Source organism: Eretmochelys imbricata, chromosome 3, assembly GCF_965152235.1.
Source record: "Eretmochelys imbricata isolate rEreImb1 chromosome 3, rEreImb1.hap1, whole genome shotgun sequence".
NCBI classification, from domain to species: domain Eukaryota; kingdom Metazoa; phylum Chordata; order Testudines; family Cheloniidae; genus Eretmochelys; species Eretmochelys imbricata.
The window spans coordinates 163,509,658-163,528,255 of NC_135574.1; the positions used below are offsets into that span (position 1 = coordinate 163,509,658).

An 18,598-nucleotide genomic window follows, 5' to 3' on the forward strand; every position below is an offset into this window, starting at 1 on the left:
TTTTAGTAAAAATGACCTCACAAAACTTGAAAAATGGGCCTATTTAAAAATGTATCAAATGGAAACAACTTAAATGTCTCATAATATTGTTGTCTTAAATCAACACCTATTTTTGTGCAGTTCTGGTAATAACACACTAAGCCACTATTTACAGGATGCAATCAAACACAGGTGCTTGAAGAATGTATTTCTTCCTGACTTTGTCAGCTCTAAATCATATCCATATTGCCTGAGAAACCAAGTGAGAATGCTTCTGCTGAGTAGGGTTTGTGACCCGGCTGATCGTATGGGATAGACTCAGCCAGTCCTGGACACAAGGAATATATCATGTGACTCCTTGTGGCTCAGGGCACAATGGTGTGGGGAGGCTAGGTGGCCTAGCTGGGCCAAAATTGAATGGTGTTGTGATCCCATGCTCCAGATCGCAAAACCACTCACTCAGATTTGGCTTGGCCGCCCTACCTTAGGTCAGAGGGGCAGCTGGGCCAAATTTGAGTGGCGCTGCAACCCTGTGCACCTGCTTGGACTCCCAACCTTTGCAGTCTTGGTGCCCATGGGGACTGGGCACCTCCAGCCCCCCAGAGAGAAGTAGAGCAGGGGGCACAAGAAATTCCCAGTGCCCAGGAGGGTGGAAGGATTGGATCTGGGTTTTTGGTGCTTCTTGGGGAAGCCGGGATGCAAAAGGAGGCAGAGGTTGGGATTCCCAGAACTGCCTGTCCCCTGGTGGGCATAGTACTCTTCAGCCTGACCACTTCTCCAGGTAAGAGCTTAGGTCTGGGTGTGAGGGAGGGAGACCATGGGGGTTGGGTGAAGGGGAAGAGCTTGGAGCTGGGTGCAGGGCAGTGTGAGAAAAAGAGCATGGGGCTGAATGTGGGGCAGCAGAAGGAGTGTGTGAGTGGTGCTTGGTGCAGGGAGGAGAGTGCGGATCTGGATGCAGAGGCAGTGGGGGTAGCGTGGGGCTGGGTATAGGGGGCTGGGTGCAGGAGGGGAGGGGCGGGAAAGCTTTGAATCCCCTAGGAAAATTCTGCTTGTACCCCTGATATGTCAAAGTATAACCCAAACTACTGCCAGGTTATAGATATCTATTTGAAGAAGAAAATCTTTCAAAATATTCCTTTGGACAGCTGTGAACATGGACACTGTCTGAGTGAACTGCTGCAGGTACGAGGCTGCATTTTGAATAGGAATTGAGGATGACTTCTGTTTCTTTTATAATTAGAGAGACACGTTTTGCACATTTCTGGTTTAGCACATGCATTTGCGTATTTTAGAATGGGCCTGTACCAAATCTCTGATTCTGCCATTTGTGGCTCAGCACCAGCGCTGGAAAATGTGTGCATTACCTGGCACACGCAGGCAAAAGTCCCTGCTTATGTCTTGGAACTGAACATTAAAATACCTGAATTCATGGATGTAATACTGCCTTTGTATGTAGCGGTGAAATGTCACAGTTACATTTATATGCTCAGAAAGGTTAGAAGGTAAAGCTAAATGCACCCCACAATATTTTTATTTACCCAGGACGTCAAACTGAAATGTTTTTAGACATGTTAATGAGGAGTCCTTGCTCCCCGTTAAGAAATGTCATGAACTTAGTGCTGTACAAGATGCCATTTTGTGCAGCTGCAACGAAGTTCTACATCCTATTTTTAACCCTTGTCATGATCTGAGATTACGGTAGGTACAGTCGCGATAGCTTTCCGGCTTATATCTATCAACTTTAACTTTAAGAAATCATGTTGTAGCCTTCTGACGGGGATACAATAGACTTTTTATTCATGCTGTGGGTATTTCTCGGTACTTCAGAGACATGGGGTTTTTTTTCTCTTATTAACCTGTTTTCAAAATAATCTTCCCATATCAAAGCATGTTTAAAAACAGATTGTTTTTGATAGCAGTAACTAAAATGCAGTAAGAAGAAGCCTTTTGATCTGTTGCAAATAAACTCTTTTGCAGATAAATATGTAACAAGTGTATTTTTGTTCATTTGCTATCAAATTTAATAATAACCAGTGGAATTGAGTTCAACAAAAATGGTTTCATATCAGTCTTTGAATACATACTTTTAAATATTAAAAGATAATGATTTGTATGGCATTGTTATATAATGCATTTCTTGTCTTCTCTTGTGTGCATGTGACGAATTCCAGTCGATAAGCCCAGGACTCTGGAGTCAGTTGTCTGGCTAGTTATTAAGATTAAGATAAGTACTAAGAACAGAAAGATACAGTGCATTGTACTACCCTTATGGGACTGGGCCACCTAGGATTCCAAGTGTAAACAATGAATTAGTTCTCCCTGGCTCTTTTCAAACCTGAGGTGTACACTGTAAATATTGGTGAAATCTGATGGAAAGAGTGAGCAGAGATTATTGTTATTTTACCTATTAAAAATAAGAGACAACTTAACTCTTCCCCCCCCACCCCCCCACCCCCGCTCCCTAGATTCTGAACTCATTCAAATGTGCCTATAAAATACTAACCTAATTCTGGGACTTGTTTATAGAAAAGGTCATTATTTTTCATGCAATAAGCTGTAAGAAAAACACCAACACTTGGGAGTGCATCACCATTAGAAACTTCATGCTGAATAAAATAGCAACATATTTGTATTCAGTACAATGAAGTGCAGTGAACACTTTAAAAACCTAAGGGTCTGATCCAAAGCCCACTGAAGACTGCAGGAAGTCTCCCAGTGTCTTTAACGGGCTTTGGATCAGTTCCTAAATGAGAGTTTAGTAAAATGTACTGTTTCTGGCATTTTGAAGCTCTTATTGTTAATACCTTCAAAGGTAGAGTCTTTAGGGCATCACACTGTCTTTTCTAAAGGAAGAATGGGGGCGGGGGAATCCCATGGCTTTTATTATTCCTTGCTAATGAAACGTTACCGAAGTACACAAAACAGAGGCAAATATTTTCTGAAGTGCAAGCAGTGAGTCATAGTAAATATAGTAAATATGAGCATTGTCACAAATTGGTAGGCAACATTTTCAGGACTGCAAAGTTTAACTGTCTATAAGATCACTGGAGGAGTGATAGAAAGGGGTAATTTAGCAAGCCTATCGCAGCAGCATGCTGTGCGATGTAGAGCACTGGGTAGCAATTAATTTTTGTTAATGAATTTAAAACTAGATGTATGGAAATGGTTATATAAAATGTATACACTGCTAAACAGCTAACTAGTCCTTGGGGTTGGCGCTTTAATTATCTGTATGTAAATCACTTCAACCAGAGCAATCTAATGAGTCAAAAACTGCTAGGAAATTTGGATCTGGATTTGTAAGGTCTATAAGACACTTCCCCCCCGCCTCCTCCCTATCCTGATGCCCTACTTCACTAAAAGGCCTTTACAGATAAGCAGTTACTAACCTTTAATTAAACATCTCCTATGAAAAGGATCGTTTATGAAGAGAAAATAGGATTTAGTGATGCTTTCTAAAGTAGTATCACTAAATTCTAAGGATGCCCACTGTAGGAAATGTATGCTAAGGAATATTGAAAACTATCCAGCTGCTACAAAGGTTATACTTAGATGACTCATAAAGGTCTCTCCCAACCCTAGTATTTCTAATTTGATGGGAGAGAAAACATTTATTTTCATTCTTTAGAAAAGGAATGAGACAACTATGCAAACTTCTTTTTCTTGCAAGTCTGAATGTGTCTCTTAGAATCTGAATGTGTCTCATTCATATTGCAGTTAAAATCATTGGGCTTCCTGAACTCCCTTACGCATGGACTAAGATTTCCTCTTAACTGGGAATAAAGATAAAAAGCTATTGTGTATATATGTTTCTGTTTACAGTTATCTTAAGCAAAATTAAATTAAACCAGAAGTTATGATGGAATCACAATTTATAATTGATCGCTAATACAATACAGGTTTCAGAGTAACAGCCGTGTTAGTCTGTATTCGCAAAAAGAAAAGCATGAGCTTTCGTGAGCTGTAGCTCACGAAAGCTCATGCTGAAATAAATTGGTTAGTCTCTAAGGTGCCACAAGTACTCCTTTTCTTAATACAATACAGTATCTGATGGCCTTTGATACCATCAGACTTTGTATTTATGTGCTGTATCTGGACATTCTAATTATAAACAATGGCCTTTGGAGTGCTTATAATACCACACTGCTTCTCCTCCCATCTCTTTTTTTAACATGGGGTCTTTATAACATGATTACATACCTCACAGTTACCGACTAGAGGGAAAGCTCTACTTGGTTATTGATGTTGATATATGCCGTATAAGCGGGCAAAGAAATGGTCCAGATTCCTAATGATTAGCACTTATTATAAAACTCATATTCTAGAAGATGGGAACATGCATCTGTTGTACCCTACACATTGTAACTTAACATAGTCAGACGCACGTTTAAAAGTCCAAACATAAACCTTGGGAACAATATCCTAAAATAGTTAGATTTTAATTGTTCCAAATGGGGAGGGGGATGGAAGCAGGTGTGTGTGTGAGTTCAGCCTCTGTGCAGACAGCTCTGTGCTGTATATTCGGTGAATGCACTGGAACCAGCTGCTTGTTTTAAAAAGCTCCTTAACTCAAACTCCTTATGGTCTGAAATATCCAGATAGTTAGCGTTCTTTCCAGTTTGATATGATTGAGACCTTTACTTGAACTGACCTCAGAAGGAATAGAAGACTAATTGAGGCAGCCCTAGTTCTAGCTCTCTAGAGGTGTAAAACACAGCACATGGTATCTGGTGCATGCATAAAGAGGTTTACATAGTGGAGGGGGGAACCGGAGAGGGAAGAGGGTTTTTTTCCCCCCCCTCTCTTTCTCCCTCAGTACTATTTTTTTTTTTCTTTCAGGAAAAATAATTTCAGTTTCATCTTAATATCTCTGCATAGTAAGATAATAAGCACAAAAGTAAAATGCACCCAAACAATGGGGAAGGTAAAATTAGGACAGTACTCAGGTGCCTCAGGGCTGTAATTAAAGCACTCTGGATAAAAGGAGATATTGTGCCTCAGATTTATGTTCTGAGGAGGGGGAAAAAAGCGGAAAGTGAAATACAGCAAAAGAAACTCTTAATTCCAGTGTATTTCAACTCACCCATCAGAAGAAATGGCATTAATTCAGGTACCCAATTACTGTAATGTGGTTCAGAGCACCTCAATAGGTGTTTCAATCTCAAGCCAGGACTAACATTTGTAATCCTTTAAATGCACTTAAGAAATTGATGTTACAGCCCCACAATCTGTTAGGGGCCTTGCTTCCTGGCTGATTGCAAAGTATCCCACCATTAATTGGATCATCAGAATGTGATCCGCGTCCTGGTCCTCGGATTATGTAAGACTGACTTTGCTCTGACGCGTTGAACCAGAGGCTTCTTTTGCTGGATATTTTGACCCTTAATGTAGATAAGTGGTATTTTTCATCAATCTTAGCTTGCATTAAAAAAGGGAAATGTCAATTCAATGTGGGGCGTTTAACTTAATTCAACATCTTTTAATTTAATACCTTGGAAAAGTTAGTCTGTCTCCGACCTACCTCATACTTCGGCTGATGGAATATTTTGTAAGACGCTATTGGAAATACATTGTCTCACTCCTCAAATAAAATCAAGTTCCCAAAGTCTTCACTCTTTGTCTCTTTATGAAAAAGGGGTAAAGGGGGACAACTTGTTTTACGGCCTGCAGTTGTAATGGAGTTCCTTCAGTCCCTGCAGACAGTAACCCCTTTAGCTCCTGTCTTTGCCTGAGAGAAAAGAAAATCTACATTTTTTTTCCAGTCTTCACTCTGCTGTTTCCATCTTGGACTGTATATTTCCTTCAGGATTGTGTGTGTCGGGGTGCTGCTTCCTCTTCTCACACCTGTTTGATGAATGGAGTTTTAATAAAACTCCTCACTTTGATTAATTTACTGAATATATTTAGTAAATGTTGGTGCCCAAGTAACAACAGTGGATTTGGACATCCTCTATTTGGACCAGATCCAAAGCCCATTGAAGCTAATGAAAAGACTTACACTGATTTTCAGTGCACTTTGGATCAGGCCTTTTATCCTGAGAGTTGGTACAAGACAGGCAGTGGCAGTGTATCCTTTCCTGTACTGCCTCACCAATATGCCTCCACTCTGACCTGGAGGGACCATTTGTAAATATGTGATTTCTCTGAATATTCTGCTGGGTTCAATCTTGGATGTCAAGACCACCAGTCCTCTTCCCAGTCCTCCCCCCCGCCAGATGTTGAAAGCATTTTTCCCACTTGCGTGGACGTAGTCAACTGAGTCCAAAGTCCATTGCAGCAAAGGTTGTTAGATACCCAGTAGAAGTAGCAGGGTGCCCTGAGTGCTTTGCCACAATGAACACTGAGTACATTTGACCCTGATAACACCATTGGGACAACCATTTTTAAAACGAGTTTGTGGGGTGCTGCTATGTTTGACACTTAATGGTGACCGTTTTTTCAAAAGTAGACAGAGACTAAGGGTAAGGGGTTCATTCAGTATCCATGCCTTATCAGTCCTTGGCATCTTTCCTGGGGCTGCCTGCAAGGTTGCTCACTAGTCCCAGTTGTGGTGGTAATTTCTGTGAGGTAGACAGATGTTCTGAGGAACTCTCTCCAGAAGAGTGGTCCAGAAGAGTTCTATAGGGTGCATTTTTGCTGTTTCCATGGCAGAGGAGAAGTAGGTTCTTTTTACCTCCATTATGGCAGCATTATCTGTGTCTGAGTCTGTCAGTATCAGACCTCCTTTTCTGCCACTGAGGTTTGAATTTCATTCCTTCCTGCTTTTTTACTGTCTGCTTTTTGGCCTCTAGGTTGGGCAGTCTTCTGTAAGTAAATTTTTTTGGAATTTGGTAAGGTCCAAGAGTTTTCTGGCCAGACTATGGAGGTGGCTTTTTCCTCTCTTGCAGTAGAGAGATTTCCACCTGGTGGAGGAAGTGGGTTGGCCAGCTGAGGAGAATGGTTCTTGCATTTCTTAGGTTTACGTTCAGTCCAATGAATAAGGTAGGTGGTACAGAGATTACCTGTGAGAAATCTAAGATGGAGAGTTTAGATAGCTTCAACAATCATTCAGATGATGCCTCTGATAAGATAGGAGGCTTGGGGCTATCTACAAGAGTTGTGTGGGTTTATCGTATGTTAGACAGTGTTACTGTGAGCTGGGAAACCTTAGTGTCTGAGGTTTGATAGTGTTAATGCCCAGGTTAGTCAGCTCTCTGGACATGCAGATTTGGTGAATGCAATCAAAGAATTTTGATCTGAGTGTGTGTTTTCTGCATTTAACCCCAGAAAGAAATAGAATGGCTATGTTACATCAGATATGTACTTCTGGTTTGTGGTAAGTGGTGGGGAGCAGGGGAAACAGGGAATGAGATAAGCCAACCCCAGGCCTGCATCATCAGCCAGCCAGGTTTCTGGGATCCAGACCAGGTGACTTCTTGATAATAAGATCATAGATCTTTAAGGATTTATTTATCATACATCTTGCGCTGGTCAACATGAGGCTGAGGTCCTCCTGTTTGCTTTGAAGCCAATAAAGCTGTGGCTTCAACTTTACACCAGGACTGAATTTGGCCCAGTTCCTCCAGATCTAGAACATCTCTCTCAAAACCAGCTCAAGAGCAAGAAACAAAACATTGCCCTTATAGCATTGCAGTGATCGGGCCAGTTAAATAGCTAATGTATCTGTGGTATGACAATAAAGGAGAAGCTAAACATTTAATATTTGTAACACTTGTATAGAAGCAGCATTTACCAGCAGGTTTTGCACTAGAATAAGAAGCTTTTGAGTATTATTCCACTGTATGGAGGTGAAAGGAAACGTTTTGTAGCTTGTGGCAATGCCTTCCTGGACAACTGATTTTACACACAGCCAGTGTACCTCAGGGTGGTCTGTGGCATGGGGTTGCACTGTAAGTGTGTCACTTACAATCTATTTAATTGGAGTCTTGGGTGACATTTCCCTTCTGCTGCATCTCCAGATAGAAAGCTGATTTACGTTTTTTGCTTTAAGTACACTACAAGGTTGGAAAGTAAAGTTGAGTTTGTGATGAAGTAGATATATTGGCTTCCCATGCTTTTGAAGACAAATGGAATCTCATCCATCGCTGCTATACCAGTATGCTGGTACTCCATTTCAGACTGCTTTGGGTTAGGATTTCAGTTTGCCCTTCCTTCCTAATGGGGTCCCTTGGTGGTGAATGCCATCCACACACAGGATGGATGAAATGCCCTAAGGACCTGAATCAGGCTTGCCTTTTAAGCAGTGCCTTGCTGAACTGTGAACTGGGGTTTCCTTGAACTGCTGTGTGAGGATATGAATTCAACTTTGAGACAAAAAGAGAGCAAAAATATTGTATACAGAAGCATATGTCCATTAATGGCACATGGTGTTCTGTGGCAGTCTGAATATATATCGAAAATGATTTCCTTGTGGAGTCTTCAGTATCTCTTTGAATCTTGTTTTCCTTTGTTCTAACTCCCCCTGGGACAGGTAGAGAAAAATGGATGGTGCATCTGCTCCGGCCACTGTCAGACAGAAGCTTGCAGCAGAATTAATTCCGTCCTCTCTAAAGATCAGCAAGTTACCTCATTGTCAGGAAATGGCCTCTTCAGTCTAAAGAAACCATCACAACTCATTCTTATTGTATGCTACAACACCTTTTTCTAATGCATGCATCTCTCTTACACCAAAAACATTCCCACTTACCTTTTAAGATTAAGGTCAGAGTGGTTTCTTTACTCTATAAGCCTGGGTGTTCCAGGACATACTATGTGTATCAAAAAGCTTTCAGATTAGAGGCCCAACATTTCATATCTTTTTCTGTTCTTCCGAAGAGCAAGCTCTGCCTTCCCCTTCATGTTGGAGGAAAGGTTAAGACATGATTGCATGATGAAGCCAGGCCTGCCACGCTGTGTCCATCTTGTTAGATCAGATTCTCACCTGGCTTGCCATAGTGTGTAGAGGAGACATGTTTGTGGCTGTCCAGTGCAGACAGCTGAGTGCTTCCATCCTGTTAGATCCCTTTTCAGATGGATTTAGTGGCAGTTTTTACACTGAGGACACACAGTTTTGTGCAGTAGGAATCTTGCTCGAATTCTTATGCCCATGTTTTTACATAACTTGGCTCTCTGCGGAATAATTTGCAAGACAATGCTGAATGAGGAATGCAGCCATCCCAAATGCCTGGCCTCCAATGGGTGCAAAATCAAAGGCACAGTTATTAGTGCCTGCAGTTGCACCCAGTTTGAGCTCTCCTTCTGTGGTTTGCTGGATGCTGTGCTCAAAAACGTAGGCCTATAATGTTTATATATTAGAGTTATATATTGTATGTTTTCGTTCTTTCTCTGAGTGGTGGCACATACATATGTGGGGTCAGATGTGTGTGAAGCTGAGCAAGTATGTTTGAAATGGCTGAGTTTGGCTTCAGTGTTAAGTCCAGCTGTTGCTTTAAACACTTCGTACTGTGCAGTGATTTATGCCGTACCAGTCTCATAGAAGCAGGCTGATGTGAATCATGAATGAACTACTTTTGAAAGATGAAAAGGAGGTGAGTATTCCCTTTCTCCCTCCCTTGTCTTCCCTCATCCTACCCTTTGCTCCCCTCCCATCCAGTGCAAGTAAGCACATTCCTGTTTGATGCAGAGGAACCAGCTAGATACTGGTTAGTCTGCTTCTTGTGTCTGGTTTTATTACTTCTTTTATGTGTCATCTCTCACACTGTCTCCTTGTCACCTCCCTTACCATTTGAAACCCATATATGCTAAAATAGTCTTGAATGGATCAGTAAATGTGTGTCATAGAATGGGACCAAACAAATATGTTCACCCAAGATCTGGGAAGTGGTAGGAGCTGACCTTTTACACTTTTTCTGCTTTTCAGGTCATTAAGCCCTGAGCCACCCTAATTCTACTGTTCCTATAAAAGGCTGCATTTTAAAAGGCTTTAGGAGGCTTGCTGACCTTGCAACCTACTTTGTAAGGAGTCTGCACCCACAGCTATTAAACAAAATTAATTTCAGCACTTTTAAATTGTTAATCTTGCAAAAGACAACTCGCTTGCTCTCCAGTGATCCCATAGGTCATCATTCTGTGTGCTGTAAGCCATCACCGGGGTTTGTGGCTCTGAACATCATCAGTCTGCTTGTGGTTTTCCAAATGCCTTTCCAAATTAATTCCCTTGCTCTCCACTTTCCCTCCCACCCAGCTCTTTGAGATCTGGGAACTTGGTGAGCTATGTGGATTTAGTGGGCATTCAAAAATAGCCCACAACATCTTATTTTCAATTTAAGGCTATTGTATCCTAAATCAGTGCTTCTGACTCCTCACCTTATGGTAATGAACGTTGGGCAGCAGGACATTAATTCAGGTAGGAAATGACAGCTTTAGTATTCTGAGTGTTCGGTTTTCTATCGAAAGGGTTACATCTCTTGTAAGTTAAGTATCTCTTTACCCATGGGGCAAATGTTTTATCATGTATCAATTTATTTTGTATCCCTTTTAAGTGCATTTTGTCTGCCTGGCTGTAGAACTTGGAAATGTTACCTTTTCCCTCCTTGTGATGATTCGTGCGTGTGTGTGTGTGTGTGTGTGTGTGTTATCTGGGATTATCATTCTCGGTTGTCCCTGCTCCTTCCGCATCTTTTGTCTCTGCCACTCAAACCAATTTCAGCTATCCGCCAGCTTTCATTTGGGATAATAGCCTCTCTTTTTACTGTTGTCTTGTCATGTTTGATTCGGCAGCACAAGGGTTTTAAATTAGCCAAAATGTTTGCATGCTGGGCTTACTCTGCTGCCACTACCAGTTGTAGATCTACTGAACCACTTGATGCTGAAATTGATGGTTGCTCGGAAAGAATAAGAAATTGTTGGTGACTACCGGGAAGATTCATTCACGCCGAGCCCCTTTTAAACAACATAGAGGGAGGGAGAGAGAGATTTCCTTCATTTTCCTGCCACCTGGCTGGTGGTTGTATTGTGCTTGTGCCAGGTTCCTGCTGAGTGATTACAGTCTTGCTAGGCTGGGTAGTTCCTGTGATTTCAGAAATAAAAACAGAACCCCCCCCCTCAAAAGATGTGTAGTTAAATTCAATGACTTACAGCTGCTGGATATTAACTCACTGGTGAGAGAACACTTTAATTTCTTTATTATTTTATTCCCTCCATATTGAATTTTACTTGTCGGAAGTTTTAACCAACAGAAAGCTACCTTCCTTGGCTGCTGGAATTTGTGGTGCTAAACCACCAAATGGGAATTGAGCAGTTTTTTTGAATATTTTTCCAATCAAAAGGAATTGGTCATTAATGTGATTTAGTGAGCTCTGGAATCCCCATGCAAAACCTACCAGTGATCCCCAACATTCATTATCATTGGTGTCGGTATTGAAAGAGATTTGTGATCAGAATTAACAGGTGACCATCCTACCTGAGAAAGTAGGTATGGCTGTCTCATGCATAACTTCAAAGTAATCAGAAAAATTTTGACAGATAGTGCTAAAAACCAGATTATACTATAATCAGTGAGGCCACAGAATTAAATGAGAAGTGCCTGGAATATTACTAGCGATGCAATTGTATTATATAATCTAGTACATTTACATCTACAAAGGTAGATAAGCCTCCCCCTGCACAAGTCCATTGAATGGCTGTGGTTTGATGTACATCTTCTTTGAAAGATGATACATCTTGGCATTATTTTGGAGTTTTATAGCCCTATCTATCTGGACCTGGAATTGCCCCTATTGGTAACTGGTACTACAGGTCACAAAATGAGGATAATAGATCAGCAAGTGTCCTGTGTACAATAGCTCTTCAAATCTGTATGAGGCATAGGAGGCTCTGTTATGTGACCCAGGTCTGTATCAAACCTTACTGAGGGAAATTTGGTAATAGGAACATAGGATTTGCCACAGTGGATCAGTTCTGGCATCCTCCATTTTGGTAATGGCTAGTACCTGACGCTTTGGAGGAAGATGAATAAACCTGGTCACGTCCCTAGCCAGTTATGCAGTGGATTCCACAAGGAATATTATACGTGGAACTGTGGGGGACAGGGAAAAGTGCAAAGAATAGTAAAAATGTGACAGAATTATGTCATGTGATATCAGACACACACATAGGCACTGATTTACTCAGATCCCGGGGGGTGCTCGACCCCTGCTCCACCCCAGGCCCTGCCCCCACTCCATCACTTCTTCCAACCCCCACCCACGCCCTGCCTCTTCCCATCCCTATTCCGCCCCAGCCCCACCCCCACCCTGCCTCTTCCTGACCACTCCCCACCTCTTCCTGCCCTGGCTCCTTCCCCCTGGTGCCTCCTGCACGCCGCCGAACAGCTGATCCATGGCAGGCGGGAGGCAAGGAGATGAATGGGGAGGAGCTGATCAGCATGGCTGCCAGCGGGCAGGAGGCTCTGGGGGGAGGCACTGATCCTTGGGGCTGCTGGTGGGTGCTGAGCACCCGCTGTTTTTTTTCCGTGGGTGCTGCAGCCCCAGAGCACCCACAGAGTCAGCACCTATGGAGGAGCCAGGCATATAGGATGTGTGATTCCAGACACACAGAACACTATTCCTCAAGATTATAACCAAAAATTGTACAGTGTCCCAGATAGGACAATAAATACCACATATTCAGTAATAGGACTGTACAGCATCTAAACTTATAATGATGTTTGCACTTGTATTGTTACAACTAAGCTAATTCCATCATCCAGTTTTTCTGGTTACTAAATTATATGTTGTCATTTTATAAGCTATCATTTGTCTGAAAAACACACCATGGTGTAAATTTGAAGGAGTTCCTATAAGTCTTTGTTTTCTCCTTGCCCCCATCATGTATTTAATACATTTTGGGGAAATAATATGAATGAATAAAGCTCCAAAAATATGGATCTAATTAATGGTATGAATCTCTGAGGCCCAGCAATGGATCACTGCAGGCTTCAGTTTGCACCCAATAACAGTAGATTGAATGGGGAGGCAGGATACCATTATGGGTCTAGTCCTGTTATCTCTCTCTAACTGCTGTAATGTTCCAAATTGCTGATTTCTCTGCTAAATCAAGACAGTTGTATTACAGGAAAATATATCGGGAGAGGTACTAGTGAGGGAGCTAATGAAAAGGATAATGAGTGGCTGTAGCTATGTCCTCCAGCAGACTTTGATGAGTTTTCATAATATATGGGATGGCTCAGTCTGCCCTATTAGCAAATGTAGCCAGTTTATGCTCTATGTACAAACTAGAGATTTGATAAAGCACTAAATGAGTTTTCTGGCTCTCATTCACAAGGTGTTAGATGTTTGAAACTTCATGGGATCATCATGCTTCTGCCACACATTCGTTAAAATGTGTTTTATAATGTAAGCACGAGGCAGCATGAAGGTTCCCTGGGAGAGGAAGGTGCTGGGGGGGAGGTCTTGTCACTAAAGCACAAGGCTGGGGACCTCTAAAATCTGAGTGTGGCTCATGGCTGTGCTTCAGAATCCTGTGTGATTTAACATCACTTTTCCTCTGTTTCCCGATCTGGTTAAAGTTGGAGCCCGTTGGAACATTTTCAGTTGAAATGAAATTTTAACAAAGGCAAAATGTTTAGCTGAGATGTTTCAGTTTCAACTAAGACATTTTCGAAACGGGGCTGGAGAGGGAGAGAGAGAGAGAGAGAGAGAGAGAGAGAGAGAGTGTGTGTGTTGAGGGGTCAGGGGGAGATGAGAGAGTGGGATGTGAGACCAAGTGACTCAGGCCTGGTCTACACTAGGGAGCTGAGGCTCTTCCGTTGACTCCACCTGCGCCTCTCGCTCTGGTGGAGTTCTGGGGTCAACGGGAGAGCGCTCGGCGGTCAATTTATCATGTCTAGACTAGACACGTTAAATCTACCCCCACTGGATTGATCGCTGCCTGTCGATCCAGCGGGGAATGTAGACAAGCCCTAACATTCACACTCTATAGCCTGGTGGTTAGGGCGAGAGAGGTTCATGTTCCTTCTCTGCCTGAATCAGAGTGAGCTGGGATTAAAATCTCTGTGTTACAGCAGGACCTTGAATTTGGGTCCCCCCACAACAGAGACCAATGCCCTAACACCAGACTTCCCACATCCTCTGTCTCACACTGGGACATTTGGATGCATCTTCCCAAATCGAAAACGTTAGCTTTTCAGTTTGAAAGCGGGCATTTTGACACTCATCTTTTTTTCATGAAAACATTTGAAAGGCTTCATTTTTGTTTCCATGTGGAGCGAAAACAAATCCCAGAACCTCAAATGTTCCTGTGGAACAGAGTGGTCATCCTCCAGTCCAATGTAGTTAAATTTCTCCCCGCCTCATGAGTTTTTATTGTGAGGCTTAAGGCCCTAATGTTTGTAAAGCACTTTGACATTCTCTAATGGAAAGTGCTGAATAAGTGAAAATAATAATTCAACCCCCTTTTCTGGTTTAAGAGACCAGTAGTGTTATATTTAGCAGCTGCTGGGAAATTGCCCAAAACTAACAGTGGAAGAAAGTATGGGTCCAGACTAGATAATAGAGTGCTTTTTTTTCTTTTTAATGTTTCACAGATATCACTGTTCTTATCTTGTGCCAAAATTTTACTAGTATTGAGGAGATAGTATTGAAGTAGCACAGAAAATTCAGTAGACAGGGTGGACAACATGTCTGCCAAGCCAAAGACCTTGTATCAATTCACATTTCTGCATATTAACACAATTGGACCAAAGCTTGAATATTTGCAGCACCCCTGGCAGGCAGGGAAAGTATTGTTATCCCCATTTTACAGATGGAGAAATTGAGACAGCAAGTGACTTTCCCAAGGCCACATACTGAGTCAGTGTCTGGAGTAGGATTAGAACTGTGCAGTTCCTAGGCCTGTGTTCAGGCCATTAAATGGCATTGTTTCTCTGATCAGATTGGCAGCTGTCTATTTATTCCACTGTCAAAGAGGAGGCTATAATATGACAAAGTTTTTGAAGCTTTGAATGCTTTCCTCTCTTTTTAAATAAAGACATAAAACTGGTGGGCACAAAGCACACTCATAGCGGCCTATAGAGAGCTCTGTTTTAAGATTCACTAAGCAGAAATCATTGTGAATTAGATAGTTATGCAAGGATTTTTTTTAATGTGTTTTTTTTTGCGAATGCTCTTAGTTTTGGTTTCCCCCAAACTTTCAAGTATTGCTCTTAATTTTAATTTTAAAAAATATTGCTTTGTTAGCAATAAGTTGTTAGTAAAAATAAAGATCGCCAACTCTGATTGTGTGTTTCTAGCCTTAATCCGTTTTCTAGCGCTAGGGAGGCATTTTTGCCTTTTTGCTGAAAGTAACAAGAATGTCATATATAAAATTACCCTGTTTGAAAGAATGGAAGCTGCATCCCAATATAGATCACAGTGGAAAATGACTCAAAATTTCATGACAGCTTCTCCTCCTTCTTTTCTCCCCCTTCTTTTTCTCAGTCTGTCTCTAGTTCAGCAGCATGAAACATGCACAGTGTATTGTGACATTTTAGTTTATTGTTACTAATAATTCCTTTGCATGTTTCATTAGTCTATTAATTACAGAATCATAAAAGGGTCTCTACAATATTTAGCCTCTGTGATGTTGTTGACGACATCCTGAAGATTGAAATGTTCTTTTAAAGGAAAATAACATGTAGGTGGAATCTTCACTTCACCATCATATTTATCGATTCTTTTGTCATATTTAAACTCTCTCACAATCCCTCTACAGAGAGGTGGCTTTAACTATATGAGCAGTCAAGGAAAAGTCCGGGGCTGAAATCCTACAACTTACAACATGCAGTTACAGAGGCTGTGGAGAGCATGAACTCCAGATGCTTGTATAAACAAGACTTACTAGAAGTCTTTACCTCATAACTCCTCATAAGCTTACACCTGACAAGCCACTCAGAGCTAGAGGGTTGTGTTTTCCCTAATAAATTCCTTTTTGAACCCACTTGTTAGTCAAGCGTTGTGCACACTAACTACAGAAAGGGCCCTGTGTCTTGGGCATAAATTACTCTTGTGTGCCACTGTCTCTGAGCAGCCCCCCAGTTATGGATTACTTTGTTCTCGACTTGACAGGAACATAATTAGAACTGTTGATGAAATCTACCAAATTGTTCCTTCGTGGCCTCAATGGTCAGGAAATTTGGTTGAGTCGTATTTGTCACCGATGTAAAGGCTCTAAACACTTCATATTAACTATGTTATTAATGTGCCCTCTAATCTGTCCATGAATTGGTAACACTTTAAGTGAGCTGAGCTCTAATAGCACCTTGTGATGAATACATTGTAATGCTGTTAAAAAGTTTCTAGAGAGTGAAAAAAATGTTAATAAAAAGTGGATGTTGCTTTTTTTTTTTTTTTTTTTTAATGGAGATTCATGTAGGCCTTACATTGACAGACCGTTTTCTGTTCTATAGGATTTGCTGACATTTTGGCTGTTTCATTGCCAGAGGAGGCTTTGTGTGTCCCAGAGGAAGTGAGCGATCTGGCCATAACAAAACCCGCCAAAATATTTAAACACCGTTCCGATCTTTTCTAATGCAATGCATAGTGAATGTGACTAGAAAAGGATGGTGAGTTCATGAAGGGGAGTCATTTCCCTCTGGCCTGCAAGTGTCTGGTGAAACATGCACAAATGAGCAACTGGGGGGTGGTGGGGGTGCGATGATTAGAACCAGGAACATTTACTTTGCCTCCTTCTCTCAAATATATTGCTTCATAGAAACATACAAATATTAATGTGTTTACATCTGGATTCAGATCATGAACTTCCTAAGAGTTTGGGGTGTTCAGATCATGTGTTTTGGTTATCAGCTCTGGTCAAAAAAATGTAGTCACTAATCACGCATTTGTAGATGTTTTAATCTTGCAGTAAGTTATATAGAAGAAACATTAAGACTTGAAATTACTGTTATAAACCCTGAGCCTACCAACCGCGGTTATTGACTGAAGTCCTGGAAGTTACCAAGGAGGTATCACAATGCATTGTAAGGGGAGTTATCTGTTATGGTCCTGATTCATTAGAGTTGAGGTGTTTTGGATCAGGCCCTAAAAGCTAAAATATTTGGTTGCCCATAAGTTGGCTTTTGTAAAAGGAAATGTCTTCAAAACAAAAAAATGATCTCATACTTTATTGTCACTTTGAAGAACATTGAGGTTCTTTTTAACTGGATAAGTAATTGTGCTTAGACAAGTAGTTAGAATACGAAAATGCTACAATAGGGATGTTCACATGTAGGGTTTTACGGGAATGAAGACAGTTCTGACAACATAATGTTTAGAACAGAGCTGGCAGTAAAAAAAAAACAATAATTTTATGTCCTTTAGCTACTCTACAAAGAATCAGGTAAATTGGCCTCCATTTCTGCAGTACCTTTGGTGATCTGTTTTTATTAATTCTCAAACAAACAAATGGTGGGGAAAAACCTTGAACCATCCAGCCTGCATTAAGCTAATGCTTAGTGTCTGATTTTAAACCCACAAATATAGAGAAATTCAGAGCACAGCTGAAATTCTGTGTTTATCCCACTTGTAAAGTCCATCACATATCACATAAGACCACCTCCTATTCAGAGGTTACCTTCCATACCAACATAAGCTAAGGAGAGAGTTTCCATCCTACTAAACTATATTTTCTTGCTCATGTGGACTTAATTCACATGCTTAAGAATGTCTGAAGAGGGTATATACCTGCACTGAAGGAGATTATGTAGCAGGGAAGAACCTAACAAGAGGCTGTGAATTAAGTTGGCTGTGATCCCTGTTTTGGAAGCTGCTCTGCATGAGCTGACCCCTGCAGTTGCATAGAACTGTTATGAATTTAATTGGGGTCCTGGGTGGGCATCAGTGAGGGGTGTCTATCTGTGTAACTCCAGTCGCAAGATTGGGACCTATGATAGCAAGGTGCTGTGTAAACATAAATTTTGGGGCCCTTGTCATGATTTATGAAATCTTTTTTTCTTAGCTTCTCTGTCAGTTTGTCATTGAATACTGGATAGAAGAGAAGGTTCTGATCCTAGTCTTTTAACCCGGGAATCCATGGGTGCCGGTTTACTATCTCTTCCTCTCTGTGACCATCATATACCACAATAGGTCTGTTTGCAGGCACAATGGGACTGTTGCCTACAAAGCTGAGACACATTAGTGCGGGAGATAGAGATTTTTCAGACGCTGACCCATGTTTGTGGAATTCCCTTCCTCAAATCTCAAACATCTTCCCCATAAAATGCAAGTCTCATCTCTTAACCTCTCACAATAATGAATACAATCATAAATAATAAGCCATTTAAAGTTTAAAAAACAAAAATTGCCATTTATTTTTTTTAAAAGAAGGAGAGACCCAGAAATGCAGGATGTTAAAACTGCATGTACATCTTTGCAATTTTGTAAGGTGCTCCAATACTTGGTTGATGGCTGCAGTATAAATACATACAAATTAAGACCTCTTTTTTTTTTTTTGTTCCACTCTCTCTTTATCTTTGCCCTTCTTTTTCTCTCTCAACCCATCTATTCTGAACTTTTCTTCTCCTTTTTAATTTCTCACTTCTCTTTCCGTAAGTGCACGCAAAGTCACAGGATCTTGGAGAGCTTTCCAAATAATTGGATTTTGTTGCTTGCTTGAAGTGTATTCTAAAGTCTATTATAGTATCTTT

General features: G+C 41.2%; 1 protein-coding gene across 1 annotated transcript in view; it reads left to right on the plus strand.

Moving 5' to 3' along the window:
- ESRRG (estrogen related receptor gamma) overlaps nucleotides 1-18,598 on the plus strand; it is a 437,341-nt gene that overhangs the window by 141,606 nt on the left and 277,137 nt on the right. The gene's annotated exons all lie outside the window — the stretch shown is intronic.